Raw genomic sequence first — 14981 nt, 5'->3', positions numbered from 1 at the left:
TCACAAAATCTGCATGGAAAATAAGTCCCAAATGTTCAAGTAGAGGGCTAAGCGTAGGAAAACATGGAATACTCAGCTCCAGAAAAGTCACCCTAAAAACAAACAATCCAGCAACCTCATATCAGATACCTCTTTTTTTCTGCATTCACACTTGCCTTGCAATTACCACCTTCAAGCCTTCCTGCTCCTTTGTGCTGCCAGAGCCTCCTGCCTCCCTGCAGGAGGCAGAGGGTGAAGAGCTGATGGTGCTCGGCCATCTCCATCCCTTATTCTGATTTTCTTGCCGTCACAGACAGTAAGGACGCTGGTTATTTTCAGACGTGAGATGTCTGGTGTTTTTATAAAGCCGAGCAGTCAGCCAGGTTATTCCATGGTTATTCCAGGTTATTCCTGTCAAATACTAATCACTCCCCAGCATTCGCCGTCAGTTCCCAGACAACCCTCCTCACTGAAACCACTTACTGTCTCTCCAGCCTTTCTGGTGACCCTGTTTTGGGTCACAGTTTTATACCTGCAGTCATCTTACTGCAAGATCCAGCTTGCCTCCTCCTGCCTAAACAAGAAGCACCTGCCAGTTTCGGAGGGACTTCACCTAACCTGCAGCATGCTGTGAAGACAACGCTGGAGAAACATCTCTCTTTGCTTAACTGAATATATAAATGTGAATTCCAGAGTGCTTCTATTTCAGAGTTTAATAAAAACAGTTTGCAAAATTCACATTCTCAGCCAAAAAAATGTTTGCTCCCTTCTACCCCTTATCCTTTAATAAATCCTTGGCTGGAAGCAACCCCAAACCTCAGACAGCGCAGCACAGCATTTTACACCCATCCTCCTTGCAGCTGAAGCCAGGCTGTACTTCCCAGAGTGGAGCCAAATGTCCCTTTTGGCTCAGAAATGGGCATCCTAGGGAGGGAGCCCAGCCCACGGGCTATTTTTATGGAAGGAGATGTGCTCTGGGGAAGGACAAGGCACAAACCCTTATAAGGTACCACCTGAAGTACATTTAACCACCACAAAATTGCAGATTGTTTCAAAAACTGCACAATTTTATAATTTTTCCTTATTTTGAGGATCTTAAAGCCTATCCTTAGTACCTTACCTTGTCAGCAGTAGCCTTGCAAAGCCAAACCAGAATCCCATCGCTCCTTACACTTGCACCAGAGATACTGAGATCCTGCCTCAGCTGTTCTTCATATCCTTCATTAACCAAACTACTTCACACATTCTCAGGAGAGGGGGATAGCCTCCCTATCACTGAGAAATAAGCAAGACTTCGGGTTTTCTTGCCAAAAGTCACCTTTTTTTTTTTTTTTTTTTTTTGTCTCCAAAATAAAAAAAAGTAATTCTGCATATTTTTCTCTTGACAATTCTGATCCAGAAATTGAGCTCACAAGGGCTGGTGTAACTTCCTGCTATTCACTGGAGCTGGGACAATTCCCACCAGCAAAGAAATAAATTGTCATAAATGAGGAGTGATAACACTTGGTTTCAGTAATGTGAGATTACAAATGAGAGATTTCTATTTTTATTTTTTACTTCTGGTCTCAGCCACGTATAGGTAGGGAGATTTTTTTTTTTCCCTGTGAGTTTTTATTCCAGCCCACCTGCGGATGATGGTCTCTGAAAAATTTCCCCCTGTGGAAATAATAAATTCCATTTTCAAAGTTATCTCAGCAGTAGGTGGCACTGCTGGGACTGAAACCTCTGAAAGGGAAAAGCAAAAATGCAAATTTCATTCGCAGAAAAGACTGTTGGGATTATAATTGCTATAAAATATCCCATACGTGCAGGTTACCCTAATAACCACATATTGATTATAAATTGTTTCCATAATTGCATTTTTAATGCATGAAGTTTCTGAAAGCTTTGCACATGCTCTGTAGTACGAGACAGGGACGTTGCATGGCCGCAAGCAGACAGGCGGGCTGGTAGCAATTAAATTTTGATTTGTGTATCACAACATATACCTTCGAGTTAAGCTTTTTTGGAGTGTGGCTGATTGTTTATCTGTCTTACAGGGTAATGAAGAAGCTTCCTATTGTGGGGAGCATTTGATTTATAGTCTGCGAGATATCCTTGCTCTTATTTAACAGGATTAAGCTGAGTTCTTTTCTAGGCCTAATCTCTATTAGATATTGTTATAAAATGCGGTTACACATTATTTAAAGCATGAACATTTATAATACTCGGGTGGACTGAAGCTGTTAAGCAAGTATGCCGTATTTCTTTGAGAAAACCTGTGGGAAAGTAGGAGTACCGTGACCAGCAGCAGAAATTGAGGTGACTTCTTGATACAGAGCCGGACTTATCCCCACCAACACAGGTGCCCTGCGTTTCACCTTGTGTTCAAGCGTTTCTTCATCTCTCAGTCCTTAAAAAGAGCCTTTTTAGGGGCTCAGCTCCAGGCCTGCAAGGTCCATTTTCATCAGCATGGGTTACTTTGGGGTGACCATGTTTGTACTGGTGTGCTAGCACGCCAGGTTCTACATCAGATGAGAGCATCTCCTGCGTTGCTACTTCAGCATGGCAACCCAGCTGTAAAGAGGAGAGCAAAGAGATCTTTTTTTTTGGGGGGGACGGGCTGTCTGCTGGCATTTCCCTTGTGGGTGGGCAAGAATGGAGATTGGGATATTGGTCAGAGATTTGGATTTGGTCTATTCTCCCCTGTTCCCCATGATAGGATGAGGGGGAATGGGCTAAAGTTGTGCCGGGGAGGTTTGGGTTGGATATTAGGAAAAGCTTCTGTACCAAAAGGGTTTTGAGGCATTGGAAAGGGCTGCCCAGGGAAGTGGTGGAGTCACCATCCCTGGAGGTCTTTAAAAGATGTTTAGGTGTAGAGCTCAGTGACATGGTTTAGTGGAGGACTGATTAGAGTTAGGCCAGAGGTTGGACTTGGTGATCTTGGAGGTCTCTTCCAACCTAGATGATTCTGTGATTCTGTGATATTTCACGCCATCAAACCCGTGGAACCCCAAGGGTAAATTTATGCAAACTTATAGCTGAGGAAGTTTGGAAATTGCAGCTGTTGTTAAGGAAATCACTCTAGCGCATCTCACTTAAAGGACGCTCTTCTGTTCTTTTGATTTCTGTGGGATCTTAGGCTTCGGAGCAGTCAACCAAGACCTCTATTTGCACATAAAAACCTCGAGCCCGTGGAGGAGCATGTGCCTGCTTTGAAAAAATGTAGGACAAAGCAGAAGAAAGTACAATTGTATTTCTCAGTGGCACAGATGTCTATATGAGTATCAGGATGTGCTAGTTCTTAGTAAACAACCATTTGCTTAGAAGAGATGGAGGGGGGGAGAGAATTAAAAAGCTGGGAGAAAGTATTTCCTCATATGTAAAAAATAAAAGAAGAAAAAAGGAAAATTGTGCAAAAATATTTCTTCCACAGCACGGCTCTGCCTGCCTTCACAGCTGCAATGCAACATGCGAAAACAAAAAGCACCATTTAGGGCAAACTTCTCCAAAAATAAGATACGCTTATAAATTATGCACTGGAACAAAAGGGAATAAAACCAGCGTGCCAGCAAATGATGCGTGTGCCAGCAGCTAGCTCTTTTAGGTGCTACTTGCAAAACTCACTGGACAAGAAACTGAAAAGTGCTGTTACATGGCTTAATCCTGAACTGAGCGGGGTTTTAGCTGGGTAACCCCATATTCGCCTCTGACTCACTTGCAAGTGCAGGTAGGCTGAGCAGCTCTCAATTTTGGAGTTGTAGGTCTTAATACGTGTACCAGTGCTGTGGCACCACTTCCACTGCTTCTTCTATTTACGGGTTGTGCAGGGCAGCTTGAGTGGGCTGGACATCCAAAACAGACCTTTTTTCTTTTTCTTCCCCAGTCTATGACCTCCTGAAATTAGGAAACAGGCATTCTTGCATTCCAAACATTGATCTTATTTTCAATAATAGTAATAATCATAACAAATCACCAGATATAACTTTGGACATACGCTGGTAGCTTTTGTCACCATGCCAGAAAATGATTAAAAACAAACAAACAAACAAAAACAGAAATTACCTTCGAAATAACTTACCATTTCTTTTTTTTTTTTAAAAAAAAAAATCTCTTTTCACTTTGTTTTGGTTGAAAAGCAACAATAAAAAGTCAAATGTGGGAGGAAAGACTTTTTTTTGACAGGATTTTGGAATATGCAACTGTTTGGGGAGAAACACTTCTTTTTGTCATTCTCATTTGTATTCAATAATGCAGGTTTTACTTATTTTTTATGTACACATATACATGTACAAACAAGCAGACACTGCCTGGATATTTTTTTCCTGCATTTACAGTGCCTTTTCTACTTTGCCTTAGTTGTCATTGTCGTTTTTAAATAATAATCATTATCCTAGCATTTCATTTGAGAATCAGATCATGCCAGGAATGTAAAGATGGTGGCACCTCGTTTCCTATGATCTGAAAATCAAAATGTAAGTGTTCTGCTCTTGAGTTGTGTTGTATGTAAGCAAACAAAGAAACAGCACAGCTTTGTTGCCTTCTTTGGGTTTTGGATTCCTCCCCCCCCCACACCCATAGGAATAAAGGAACCAAAGCATTAAAGGGGGCTGAGTATCACGGAAAGGGTTGTTGTTAAAGAACAAAGCTTTTCTTTTAAAAGATTTAAATGTATTTTACCCACTTCTTTCAATCTCCCACTCTCCTGTTCCTCTGGCTGTCCTATAACTCCAGTGATATTTTAGTCAGAAAGAGATTTACTAAATATTGTTTATTTTGTTCAGCGGGGATAAACTGAAACAAGTTCTGGAGCAATTTTGGGGGGTTGCTACATGTGGAAATTCAACCGTGTCTTCTGTCGCCATTTATCATGCTAAAACCAAACTCGGGACTGGTTTCATTCAAGTCATGTTTCTCCAGACAGATGACTCCAGGTTGCTCTCTGCGTGTTTCAGAAGGCAAGACAGAAATATGACCCTACGTTAATGTCTGGGCCCAGGGCCCCTAGACATCAATGGAACTATTTCCACTGGTTTCACTGGGGTTTAGATTAGAAGTCCAAGGCAAGTTGCATTTTTTTAAACAAAATTCTCAGCACTCGACAGCTCCTACTGCAACTTGATAGATACCTCTGGAGACCCCAGCTGGCTCAGTCATTTGTAAATCAAGCCACTTAACTGGCTGCCAAAACATGAACTTGGGAGTGTGTGTGTGTGTATGTGTGTGTGTATATATATATAAAATATTGGACACAGTTTTAAGGTTAGCAGCATTGTAAATTCCAAATGTTCGTTTCATGGTGCCTTGGACAAGAGAAAATGTGAATGGGACTTGTCCTCTTTTAATTTACAAAGTTTTATCCTGGTGTCACTCTCTTCGCTTTAGTAGTGTTATTCCTGATTTATAGAAGAGGAAAGCGCTGTTTTGCTGTCTCTGCTGGTATTTTCCTTACTGTCCGTAGCATGTCCCTGTAGAGCAGCAGAAGAAAGGGAGGGAACTATTGAATATTTGGGAAAGGAATGTAGCTATTGACTTCCAGTTTGATGGCACATATTGTGGTGATCTCATCTGGACTTCTGATGATCCCCTTTACGCACCTCCTTCTCATCCGCAGCTGTGATTCAGGATGACTCCAGCAGAAATGAACTTCACTCCTGCAGCGTGGCTGGGGAGCCTAGCCGTGATGTTTCTGTAGGTCTGAGACTAATAGCTATGACATCTCTGAATCTACCTGTGAATTTGCACAAGAACACCAGGAAAATGTATTGCACGCTTCCCAGGAGTGCTAGGAAACACAAGCCAAAAGACACTATTCACCATTGCTTTATCCCTAGGACTCATCATTTTTCCCCCTCAAGTTAACCATTCAAAAGGAGCCAAGACACATGAAGAGGAAGCTACCTGGGAAAACCTTAGGGAGTTATGCACAGCTTCAGGAAAAAGCATCATTTCAAGGATGTTTCCAGAGAAGACCCAAGCAGAGCGGACGGTCAGCTTGTGCTCTCCTTCACTAATGATCTTGTCCCATAGCCTGGGTTATAAAATCAGAGAGGGACCTGCTGTATCTATTCCCAGAAAATTGAAGATCCAGTTTTGAGTAAGAGGAAATAGCAAAATATTGAGCCCTTGGCTTATCAATTTGCCTTGTTTCCTCATGTCCCCACATCTATAACAGCTGGGGATGATACACCTTCCTGCATCCATCACCTGCTGGCTCCTGTGGCTCCTGCCTAACCTATGTAACTATCCTGGCACCCAGCCTCCCTTTCACTGCAGTGGCCTCTTTTGTCTCTTGTCAACTAATTAGACCTCACAGGCACATCACCAGCAAGTGCAGACAACAAGGCCTAAAACAATTATAGTTTTTATTTAAAAAAAGGTACCAGATGTTTACTGCATCTTATCCAAAGGGGTTTTATGACAGGCTCGGCACACTCCCAATAGAAGAGCATCTGCGAGTCTCCAAACTGAGAGATTTCATTAATTCCTCAATAGTCTCACTTCTATAGGGGCCTAAATTTTTCTTGTTTTCCTCCAAACAGTGCAGCGGATCTCAATGGCGAGGGATTGCTACTTGTGCCACGCAGCAGCATTTCTTGGCAGACGGGGTGTTTTGCGAAGTTTTGGCGTGTCACCAGTCCTCAGCATCAGAACGTAAGTGAAGGATGCAGCTGAGTTTTAGGACTGGCAGGGTGCCTAACTTTCTATGAAGGCTGAATTGCACCTGCAGGATGGGAGACTAATTTGAATTCTCCATGAAAAAAATAAAAATAAACAACTAAAGGCCAGAAACTAATATGAAAAAGCTCATCATCACCAAAGGAATTCATAGTAAAGGAGGAAGGAGACAGTAGGTCTGCAGTGTGTACATACTCCTCAGGCCCATTCGTTAGGGATATATCTCCACTAAAAGTGTATTATTACCTGTTAGTGTGGAGCAAGACCAGTCAGCAGATGATCAAAACTCATAAGGTATTGTCACTGCACAGGAGGATGTGCCGAGGCTCTCGTCCTCCCAGTGCTGGGCAGTGAGCTGACCCTTCCTCAGCAGCCTTCATGCTCCAGGCACCTTGGGCGGACTGGTGCTGGCTGCTGAGTCCCACTTCGGATGATTTATGAAGGCGAACAGTCTCGTGAGGCCTCTGTCCACAAGCAACACTGACACCATCATTTCAGCCTGTGGGAGACCGAGAACAGGCTCTTTCCTGGGAAACCTGCTGCAGCAGGGCCTGGAAAGCTACGGCTGCTCATAAATCACTGCAGCAGGGGAGAGGAAGAGACCCTTATGTCTTTATCAACACGACCCTTGCGTCTGTTCTTTGTCTGACAGTCATGGTTCTGCAATAAAGGCAGAAATATTGTTGGCTTCCACAGCAATTTACTACAGGGGAAAAATCAGGTAGTGGCTTCAGTGAAAGCTTGACAAGCACAACTAGCACTCAGCTGTGTGCTGAGGAAGCACAAGCCTTTACCCTACAGGGAAGGAAGGTGGGACTGCTTCAGGTGTTTTCCCTTTATTTTTCACCCTTTACCCTCTTCCCACCAGCCTCAGACCCAACCCCGAATTCTGTTTTCAAAGAAGGAAGCCTGGGAGATGTGCATCCTCACTGCCTCCTTTTCCCCTCAAACTTCCCTTGGATTTAACTTATGCAGCTTCTCTGGAGTTTTGTCCAAGAGAAGGAAAGAAAAAATGAAACCAGAGGACAAACACCTCCTGAAGGAAGGATTGCCACAGGCCAGACAGCAACCAGAGCTAGGGATCTGTGTTTTCTAGGCAGAAAAAGGAGCAGCGGTGCGTTCAGAACAGTAATTTAGGTGACCAAGAGGACACACAGCTAAGTTCCTGCACACCTTCCCAGTGGAGGACTAGTTAACTGATAATTTTAATTAACCTGTTTCAAGCTCAGAGTGATTAAAAAAATAAATTGGTGGCTGGATGAATTAGAGCCAAGCCTCCTGCCCCCATCTTTCTCCTGGTGGAATCTGATAACCAGTGGAATTCCTACAACAGAGGGATAGTTTGCTCCTGTAAAAGCTTACGTGTTGTTCAGGGGCTAATTTTCAGCATCTTATTTCATTTAGAAGTAAAGACATATTGAAACACCACAAGCTCACCTCCTTTCCTTCTGAAGAGTTTGCAAAGGGAACAGCATGGAGGCATCTTCCAGCATCCAAATCATCTAGCAAAAGAAATACAATGCAATGCTTTTTTCTCAGTCCCTGTCTCTACATCTTCCCCTTTCGTTTTCTTTTTCTACACTGACCTAGGACCTGGACTCATTTGCCAGAGCTTAAGAAAAATAAAAAATAAGGATCTTCAGAACATCACCACAATCCTTATAACCACCTCTCCTCAGCTCCCAGTTTCTTCAGCTCTGGAGCACACTGAAAGCAGTGATTTAATGGATGGTAACAGCACACCTGTCCCCTACAGGTGCTGAGATATTTAGGGAGCCCTCTTCATCTCTTCCACTACTAAGAAGAGCTCAATTCTTATCTGTGGGATGGGGGACCAGCTGGTTAACCCCAGCAGATAGTATTCATCACATGAGCTTCACAGTGAGAAGTTAGTGGTGGGAAGGCAGAGAACTGAAAATACTCCTTGAGAGCTAAATTCCCCCTCACATCAATCCTCCAGATGTCAGTTTTCCTCCTGCTTTTTTTTCTTTTCACTGGTCTAGCTGAGAAGGTGCCTTCTGTCCTCAGCTGAGTGCAGGTCCCATTGCATGGACTAGTGCTGGTGAAGACCACATCAGTGCAGCCACATCCACACTGCTGGACGTGCCTGTAAAAAGCCTAAGAACAACCTGTCCTTCTGCTGCTGCATACCACAACCCCTGGAAGGGTGTGTGGGGTGGCATTTGGGCTGGTCTAGCTTCAAATGCTAAAGAGCGCACATTCCCAAGGATAAATGATGAGTGCTGTTATCAGGGGAACTTTCAAAGGGCTGGTTTTGAGCCCGTCTCTGGACAGCACTGATAACCCTCACAGGAGCATGTCTCACCACTGTGAATAGGAGTGGGGACATGGTAGCCCCTCCTTACATGCTGGCAGCTGTAGCAGGAGCTGTGGGGTGCTGCACCTGTGGTAAGGTCTTCCCACTTCATCCACCTGCAGGAGCAAGCAGGCTGCAAGCTTCACTCATCAGGGTAAATCAAGAAAACTGGAAGTAAAACTGACAGCAATAGTAATTTCAGTGGAATGGTGTATTACCAGCAGTGTTATTGCATCCACCGCCTTTATTAGAGTGTGTACGCAGTGTGTAATAATGTAATTAGATTTCACAATGTGTAATAATGATTTTTATGCAACTCAACAACTGCACATTAGGGGAGGGAATTGGTTCCCATTATGGAGCCAGAACAGCTCTTGGGCTGATGCTGCATACCTGATAGTGCATCCGACAGGCCTCAGGCCCAGGCCGTACTCCAGTGGGAGATGGAGAATAGCCCAGAGTGGGGATTTTATCCTCTGCAGCTCCCCAGGTGCCTGCACTGCCTTCTGCCCCACACCTTCCTGCACTGGCAGCATCACTGGGTTCCTTATCACATCCCAAGGGACCCTGATACACAGCTCCTCCCCACAAACAAACAGCCTGAACTGTGTGGAGGAGGAGAAGAGACTTTTGCTGAGAAGGGAACATGTTTAGCTTCCTTGGGGAAGGCCATTTAGGAGCCAGGCTGTGCCCACAACAACTGAACTTGACCTGCTGGGAAGCAAATGAGGGGCACAGCATTAGATTGGGGAGGGAAAATAAGCCACCATGTAGGTGGGGGCTTAACAGTGGCCAAGCAGTGCTGGAAGCTGAAAATAGCAGAAATTCCACTCCATCAACCTCTTGTGCAGGTCTTTTAATACATTTCCAAGCCTGGCCTAGCTTGAGGCAGGAGAGGGAGCCAGCAAGGAGCAAGCCACTGACTGCCTGAGGCCACTGGGAAGGTCAGGAAGAGCTGGGACTGCAGCGGGCCTGGAGCTAACAAAGGAAAAGGGAATCTTAAAAGCAGTCTTTGACCACTCAAATATGTGGATGGGAATGAGGAGACATTTCTTCTCACAAAGAGCAGTCAGGCATCAGGATGGGTTGCCTAGGGAGGTAGTGGAGTCACCGTCCCTGGGGGTGTTCAAGGAGAGGTTGGACGTGGTGCCTGGGGACATGGTTTAGTGGGATGGTTGGACCAGGTGATCTTGGAGATCTTTTCCAAACCTCATGAGCAGCATCCACCAGCTTGTGCCTCCAATGATGCAGTGCAGCCCTGCAGCAGGAGGGCAGTGCTCAGCTCCATGGCAAAAGCCTCATCCCTGATCCCTGCCCGGCCAGCGGCACCGCATGGCGCTGTGCTGTGCCCTCGGAGAAGCTAATTGTGACAACAAACATTTTACTATTTCAGAATAAATCATTTGGCTTTCCCTCCAAGCAGGCTTGTTTCAAATGCCACTTGCTCTGCCACCACTGCTAATGAGCACGAGTTGACCCATTTATTCTCTGCTGCACTTTCCACAGCAAATCACAGCTTTCCTGCGAAGGTACAGAATACTAGAGCCACAATTTCATTGGCAAGATTTTTTTATTTTTTTTTGCTTGTGAACCCATTAGTATTTTTCCCTGAACAGTTTTCCTCCCTCGTCTTGCTAGACTGGAGAATTGCTCTTTTGCAGGTCTGTTCTTTCTGCTATTCCCTTGGCTTTGGTGAAATATATATGAGATGACTCAGAGTTTGAACTCTCGGTACATGTTTCTAATACAAAGTCTGTGTGTGTCTAGGGACTTAAGACAGATATTTAATTTTAGATGAGAAATGCTGATGACATCATGCCTTTGATTTCCTTGCTGGATGCGTGTGCAGCAAGCACATGGTGAAGCTGTTCAGCCATGAGAGCCTCACAGCACTTAGGAAACCGCTTAATATTCAGGAGAGCCACGGGCAGCTCCTGGGTGGTGCTTAACAGGAGCATGCACCGCAGCATTTAACCCAGGTGAATCCACGATAACAGGCATGTAAGGGTAAAAGATCTCGCAAGGAAAAAAAATAAATATATATATATATATTTTTTTTTTCCTTCTAAAGACTGCTTGATGCAGCTGCTGCACGCCCGGGACACCAAAGCTCCAAGCAGAGGATGTCAGCATGGAGATCACCCACCACCACCCCACGCACCATGATACATGATTTACATACACACCCCGTGCTGCAGGGGTTGGCTTCAACCTCGCCATTGATGCCTTCAGCTTCCCACAGCAGCAGACGCCAGCAAATGCAGCCGAGCAGAAGGGAGCACGCACACAACAGACTCACTTTTAGCTTTCAAGCTAAAAAAAGAGGCATGCTTTGATTTTATTTTGAAACATGACTAACTAAAAGCTCATCCGCATGGAGGGAAGCTGGTGAAAAACCAGACTCCTGCAGCACCACCTTTTAGTCAAGGCCATTTTGGTGACATTACATTGACGAATCTTCAGCCTTTCCTACAATTATATACCTCCCCTACACAGCAGGCATCATCCAAAAAGATCTAGGAGAGATATTAGCATGGATAAACAGGGCATAAGACAGGAAATAAAATCTAATTGTTCAGACAAGAGGCAAACTACAGTGCTTGTACATCAGCAGGAGCAGTTAGCACGTAGCGTGACTTACCAAGGGGTCCAACATCTTCCTCATTCCTTCAAGAGCTGCAAGCACTTAAAGCACCTTCCTAAAGGATAGCCTCTGGCTCAGCCAGGAGTTACAGACATGATGCCAGCACCATCGGCTTCATTGCTTGGGTCTGCACAGGGCATCAGTGTCCTTCTTGGCATGCTGGGGGGCCTTTAAGCAAGACCCATGCCTGCTGCTGTTACTCTTATAGCTAAGGACCACAGCTGGCATCCAGGTGGGCACAGAGCTGATTAAAACAGCTGCTGGCTTTCACCTGTTCCTGCAGCTTTAAGCAAACATTGCCATTTGGCAAAAGCCATCTTTATACAGAAGAATCACAGTGCTTGCTGTTGTGCTTTTTTGTTTGTTTTGCTTCGTTTTTAAGACCTGGTCAGGTGCATCTCCTAATTGCCTTAAATTAAGGTGTAACCAACCTGGAGATTGTGGACATCGCAGGTAGAATAGTAGCTAAGTGAGAAGGAACAGTGAGAACCCACTTGCAAAGGTGCCCAAGAGACATCCCAAACAGCAGCAAAGGTCCTCTTCCAAAGGGGCAGAGCCTCTCACATCCAGCAGTGCGGTTTGGTGTGTCCCCATGGCTCCAGGGCAAAATCAGCCCATGGTGCACTTGAGAACAGCGGGGTGTCATGTCTATCCTTGAGCCTGAAAACCTCACAATTAATACATTTCCTATTCCTGGTGCTAAGAGGCCAAGAGCTGCCTCCTGTGCGAACAGCTCATGAAGCATGACTGACTTCTTAGCTTGTACTGGTGTTTTTGATTAATTTTGCATCGCTCACATTTACAGGCTGTCCAAGAAAAGCAACTATAAACTTCGTTTTATGCCTCAAGGAGTGTGTGCACTAGTCCTTGGTGAACCGAGTTTCCCGAGGCTCAGCTGCTCCCACCAGATTTGCCCACTGGGGCAATTTCCAGACACTATAAGCTCTGCTGGCTTTGCGGGCTAAGGAGTGTGAGGAAGCAGAAGTGTCCCAACATTTGCATGGAATATAAAACGTGCTGATTACACGCAGCCTCTGCTAAGCTCAATACTGCCAAATATTGCTATTTGCTAATAGCTGAGGCTGCGGGCAGTGTCAGCAAGGTGCACAGGACTTGTGTGGCTAGATAGCAGTGTAAGAAGGTATAACATTTTGCTGAAGCTCATTGTCCATCATCTTACTGCTGTATTGGGTCACGGAGTCCGTGGGGTAATTTTGTCCTGGGTAATGAAGCATTGCCTTTAACTACATTTAAGCCTTCACCTCTTCGTTTCCCCACACAGAGCCACTTGCTGTATTACCTAAGGTGTACTGGCATGCTCAATTCACCTTCTCTGGACACTACTTACTATTTTATATCCCTCTAACATGTCACTTCTTATGTGCCCTGCACTAAAAATATTTCCAAATGGCTCCTGAAAGGGAAGTCTCCTCCTTGGTTTAATAAATCCTCTTTACTCAGGATCCCTGGGAGGAGCAGCGCGGTCGGAGGGCACCCCAGCTCAAAGCAAACACGTGCCATCGATCGGCCGCCTGGGATTAAGCCTCCTTGGAGAATTATTCCAGCAAAAGCCCATTGTTGCCTGGCCACTTTCCCGGCTGGGGTGCTCGGTGGGCAGATGTCTTCCTTCCCCCCTTTGGCCGGGTTCTCCTCAAGCTGTCGCAGCAGAGAGCTGAGCAGCTCAAGTGATTTCTTCCAGTGTGCACTGAAGCTTTTCACTTCATTTTATCTGGAACTGGGGTTTTCTCACAATCTCTTGACCCAGCACAGAGCAGAGCCCTGGGTGGGGATGTAGCCGGGGCGATCCTCCACCTCCACGGAGGTTTTGGAGGCCGTCTTTTACAAACGCTGGCTGTGTTTTTCACATCATGCTGTGTTCACATACATATAACTACCGCTGAATGCTCAGAGGCCAGCCAAGCAGGTAGCTTGGCACCTACAGCAATGCTTCTACGCATTTGGGGTACTGATGGTGACTTTGACACACTACCACTCAGATCTCCTTTATTAGGGTCTTTTTTTTTTCTTTTTCTTTTTCTTTTTTTTTTTTTTTTTTTTTTTCATATGTGAAGGACTGCGGTAGCTAATTGCAATTACCAAAAAGCATATACAAGAGAGCTTGTTGATTGCCAGGAGACAAAGACACTTTGGAAATCTTGGATTTTCGCTATAGATGAAAGCCTATAAATTTAAAAATAGACACCATGTTATCATTTACAATTTCCGTTTGCTAACAAATTCCACTAAACAAAATTGGTGGCTGATTAAGTAAACATTTATACATAAATAAAACAGTGAAGATCTCTTCAGTTATTGAGATGCAGCCAGTTCAGTCTCTTGTAAATAATACAGTGATGAATTCTGTCGTTACAGTGCATGATAAACCTACCTAGCCTCAAAGTCTTAGGCAAACTAATCCATACGCATGAATCAATCAGTTCATTTTAGTCATACCAGCATTATATAAATGTCACTAAAATCAATGCCTGAAAGACGTAACAGATTAATAAATCCTCGTGCGGTACATCTCCCCGGGATGCAGCCCTACAGCACGTAACTTGCACCCCCTACAACTATGTGTGTGGTTTAAACGAGGCATTTTAACAAAAAAAACCTCAAGGGCAGGCCTGCAACGAGCAGGCGTGGATGAGAAAAGTCTGGCGTATTATTAATTTCAGACAATACCGAATTCTGTTTCATAATGTACATTTTATTAATGCTCTCCGTGATAGCTTTTCATATGGTTTCATCGACAGGAGTACAGTAATTACAATGTATTAAGATTCATTCCATGCCTGAGGAGTAAGGAAGTTCAGTTAAGATATGTAAAGCAAGTGAAACATAAATCACTGTTGACTTGGGGCTGGATTAAATCAAAACTCTGCCCCGGGGAACCACAGGGCCGAGGGGTTTGCTAATGGGAATTATTGGCTTTGCCAATTAAGTTCCTGGATCCCTTCGGTGGCAGCTGATTGTCTGCATTATCCCAGGGCCCTGGAGAAGGCCACGCAAAACGCGCTGGTGCTCTTCCAGCGATTTCACGGTGGCCGAGATCTGCAAGAGGTAACCTGTGTGCCATCGGCCTGGAGGCAGTAGGCAGGATTCATCATTTTTATTGGGACTCGGGCTGGTCTCTACAGCCCTCGCCATCAGTTACCGGGTGTCAGCCTCGTCGGGGCTGAAGAAAGAGACAGCGACCGCTGTCGCAACTGGCTCCGAGAATAACTCTTCTAGACATCGTGTCAAAGGCTTAAGGTGCAGGATGATAGGATTGTCTGGAGAGAGAAACTCATAGTGAGGGCTTGAATGAAAAAAAAAAAAAAGAGAAAAAAAGCAATCCAGAGGATTGCTGCTTTCCAATAATCTGTTGGGAAAAAAAAACAA

The sequence above is a fragment of the Aythya marila genome (genome assembly GCF_965140915.1).
Source record: "Aythya marila genome assembly, chromosome: 4".
Classification (NCBI taxonomy): Eukaryota; Metazoa; Chordata; class Aves; order Anseriformes; family Anatidae; genus Aythya; species Aythya marila.
This window is presented reverse-complemented; position numbering follows the sequence as displayed.